This window comes from Bidens hawaiensis, unplaced genomic scaffold, assembly GCF_021521415.1.
Source record: "Bidens hawaiensis isolate Kalapana, Puna unplaced genomic scaffold, B.hawaiensis_p1.1 tig00005079_1, whole genome shotgun sequence".
Taxonomy (NCBI): Eukaryota; Viridiplantae; Streptophyta; class Magnoliopsida; order Asterales; family Asteraceae; genus Bidens; species Bidens hawaiensis.
This window is the reverse complement of record NW_027491323.1, coordinates 371,837-376,112: the sequence shown is the minus strand read 5'-3', so window position 1 is coordinate 376,112 and position 4,276 is coordinate 371,837. Positions and strand designations below refer to the sequence as shown.

General features: G+C 37.4%; 1 non-coding gene and 1 pseudogene across 1 annotated transcript; both read left to right on the top strand.

Moving 5' to 3' along the window:
* The first annotated feature begins 1,066 nt into the window (after positions 1-1,066).
* Positions 1,067-1,140, top strand: TRNAM-CAU (transfer RNA methionine (anticodon CAU)). Its single transcript has one exon. It is a non-coding gene; the product is annotated as a tRNA-Met (tRNA).
* Positions 1,141-1,305: 165 nt separating this feature from the next.
* LOC143628855 (large ribosomal subunit protein uL2cy pseudogene) lies at positions 1,306-3,109 on the top strand (annotated as a pseudogene).
* The last annotated feature ends 1,167 nt before the right edge of the window (positions 3,110-4,276 follow it).

Here is a 4,276-nt window from a genome sequence, read left to right as displayed (position 1 = left end):
AATAGCCGGGACATTGAGGAATATCCAGAAAGGCATTTCGGGAATCGGTTTGATTCTATCTCTGTTCCTTCCGTTTGAAGAAAGGAAGGATCCCAAAGAAGCGATCTTTCTTTTAGTTGTTGAATCTCTCTTTGATTGAGCAATGTGTGATATTCCGAATCCTCATTACTAATGGAATCAAAATGATCTCTGAATTGATCAGAAGATCCTTTCAATTGGCTAGAATCCCTTGAACGAAACTAGATCTTGTGGAATCATATTGAATATTTGACGATACATTCCGTACCTTCGGATCATCCCTATAATATACAAAGACAAACTCCAGATACTTGAGATCTTTCTCTTTGAATAATATCTCAATTCTAGCGACGGTTTCATTAGATATCTTACAACTAGAATCGCCCTTTTTTCCGATCCAGTCCCTCCACCACTGCGAACCCCAGTTAGATTCAGGCATGCTACACTTTTTAGTTATTGGGAGAACCCAAGTACCCTCTTTCGGATTCAGGAAAGAACTCTCATTGATTTTTTTTCCTTTTGGAAGATACAGGAGCGAAACAATCAACTTATTGATATTGGAAAACCCAACGGATTCTTCCAATGTATCATTTCTGGGTCCAATGGAATTCATAGGTATAGGAAGAAGCCCTATCAAATAGAGATTTTTTCTTTCGACCATATTTCGATTGTTAATACGATATATAAGGACCGCTACTCCAAAGAGTATTACACCCTTGATCGTGAAATATCGATTGCTTGTTGAACCCTGTGAATTGTGTGAAAGTAGGATACTCCAAATTCGGGAGTCAAAAAGTTTTATAAAATGTTCTTGGTGGAAAAAAATGTGAATGAAAGATCCCACTGAATTGAATTGGGTCCAGGAATCTAAGAAATAGTGAGAATTCTTGATCTCTCTCAATTCTAAAATCCAAGACTTGAATTCATGTCCTGTCATTAAATTCCTCCTGATTTATTAGAACTAAAAGAATTCCATTTAAGCATCTCATTGCTTTAGTTGAAAGATTTTATTTGAATTGGAATCTGGTCATTCACTATGACCCGCTAAGCATCCATGGCTGAATGGTTAAAGCACCCAACTCATAATTGGCGAATTCGTAGGTTCAATTCCTACTGGATGCACGCCAATGGGACCCTCCAATAAGTCTATTGGAATTAGCTCTGTATCAATGAAATCTCATCATCCATACATAACGAATTGGTGTGGTATATTCATATCATACTATATGAACAGTAAGAATTAGTAGTCTTATTGAGACTAGAACTCATAGGGAATCAAATTGATTTATGGATGGAATCAGGTATGCAGTATTTACAGACAAAAGTATTCGGTTATTGGGGAAAAATCAATATACTTCTAATGTCGAATCAGGATCAACTAGGTCAGAAATAAAGCATTGGGTCGAACTCTTCTTTGGTGTCAAGGTAATCGCGATGAATAGTCATCGACTCCGGGGAAAGGCTAGAAGAATGGGACCCATTATGGGACAGACAATGCATTACAGACGAATGATCATTACGCTTCAACCGGGTTATTCTATTCCACCTCTTAGAAAGAAAAGAACTTAAATCAAAATACTTAATAGCATGGCGATACATTTGTATAAAACTTCTACCTCGAGCACACGCAATGGAACCGTAGACAGTCAAGTGAAATCCAATCCATGAAATAATTTGATCTATGGACAGCATCATTGTGGTAAAGGTCATAATGCCAGAGGAATCATTACTACAGGTCATAAAGGGGGAGGTCATAAGCGTCTATACCGTAAAATAAATTTTTGACGGAATGAAAAAGACATATATGGTAGAATCGTAACCATAGAATACGACCCGAATCGAAATGTATACATTTGTCTCATACACTATAGGGATGGTGAGAAGAGATATATTTTACATCCCAGGGGGGCTATAATTGGAGATACCATTGTTTCTGGTACATAAGTTCCTATAAAAATGGGAAATGCCCTACCTTTGAGTGCGGTTTGAACTATTCATTTACGTAATTGGAAGTAACCAATTAGGTTTACGAAGAAACCTAGAAATTGATCACTGATCCAATTTGAGTACCTCTACAGGATAGACCTCAACAGAAAACTGAAGAGTAACGGCAGCAAGTGATTGAGTTCAGTAGTTCCTCATATAAAATTATTGACTCTAGAGATATATTAATATGGAGAAGACAAAATTGTTTCAAGCACCGACAAAACCGGAAGCGCCCCTTCTTTCAAAGAGAAGAGGACGGATTATTCACATTTCATTTGATGGTCAGAGGCGAATTGAAAGCTAAGCAGTGGTAATTCTAAAGATTCCCCGGGGGAAAAATAGAGATGTCTCCTACGTTACCCTTAATATGTGGAAGTATCAACGTAATTTCATAGAGTCATTCGGTCTGAATGCTACATGAAGAACATAAGCCAGATGATGGAACGGGAAGACCTAGGATGTAGAAGATCATAAAATGAGTGATTCGGCAGATTTTGATTCCTATATATCCACCCATGTGGTACTTCATTATACCATATATATAAGATCATCTGTATAGATATCACCATCTACATCCAGAAAGCCGTATGCTTTGGAAGAAGCTTGTACAGTTTGGGAAGGGGTTTTGATTGATAAAAAAGAAGAATCTACTTCAACCGATATGCCCTTAGGCACGACCATACATAACATAGAAATCACACTTGGAAAGGGTGGACAATTAGCTAGAGCAGCGGGTGCTGTAGCGAAACTGATTGCAAAAGAAGGGAAATCGGCCACATTAAAATTACCTTATGGGGAGGTCCGTTTGATATCCAAAAACTGCTCAGCAACAGTCGGACAAGTGGGGAATGTTGGGGTGAACCAGAAAAGTTTGGGTAGAGCCGGATCTAAGCGTTGGCTAGGTAAGCGCCCTGTAGTAAGAGGAGTAGTTATGAACCCTGTAGACCATCCACATGGGGGTGGTGAAGGGAGGGCCCCAATTGGTAGGAAAAAACCCACAACCCCTTGGGGTTATCCTGCACTTGGAAAAAGAAGTCGAAAAAGGAATAAATATAGTGATAATTTGATTCTTCATCGCCGTAGTAAATAGGAGAGAAAATAGAATTTCTTTCTTCGTTTTAAAAAAAAAATAGGAGGAAGCTGTGACACGTTCACTAAAAAAAATCCTTTTGTAGCGAATAATTTATTAAAAAAAATAAATAAGCTTAACACAAAAGAAGAAAAAGAAATAATAATAACATGGTCCCGGGCATCTACCATTATACCCATAATGGTGGGCCATACTGTTGCTATCCATAATGGAAAGGAACATTTACCTATTTATATAACAGATCGTATGGTAGGACACAAATTAGGAGAATTTGCGCCTACTTTAAATTTCCGAGGACATGCAAAAAGCGATAATAGATCTCGTCGTTAAAAAACGTTTGTTTATGTATAATAATATATATAGATATCTATCATTGATTAGTAGGAGACGAACTTTATGTTAAATAAGAGAACAATAGAAGTATACGCTTTAGGTCAACATATATCTATGTCTGCTCACAAAGCGCGAATAGTAATTGATCAAATTCGGGGGCGTTCCTACGAAGAAACACTTATCATATTAGAACTCATGCCTTATCGAGCATGTTATCCCATTTTTAAATTAGTTTATTCGGCAGTAGCAAATGCTAGTTCCAATATGGGTTCGAGTGAAGCCAATTTAGTTATTAGTAAAGCCGAAGTAAATAAAGATACGATCATAAAGAGATTAAAACATCGAGCTCGCGGGCGTAGTTTTGCGATACAAAAACCGACCTGCCAAAAATCCAGTGGATTAGCAGGACTAAACACATACAAATATGTGTCCCTCCAACTGAGTGTAACCGACATAATTTTCAGCGAAGAAATAAAAACTCATCACAACCGCCAAGTGGCTTTTAGTTATTAGGTTAATGGCTATCCTTTCTAAGTCTTTGGGTAAATGGCTAACCCAAAAATCCAGTGGATTAGCAGGACTAAACACATACAAATATGTGTCCCTCCAACTGAGTGTAACCGACATAATTTTCAGCGAAGAAATAAAAACTCATCACAACCGCCAAGTGGCTTTCTGTTATTAGGTTAATGGCTATCCTTTGAATCTACACGTAGATACAAGGACCAAACATATTCAAGAACATGTCCTTCAAACTTGAGCGACCGACGTAATTCTCAGCGATAGTGATGTTTTTTTTTTTTTTTTTTTTTTTTTTTTGTTTTTTTGTAAAGGAAAAAGATGGTTACT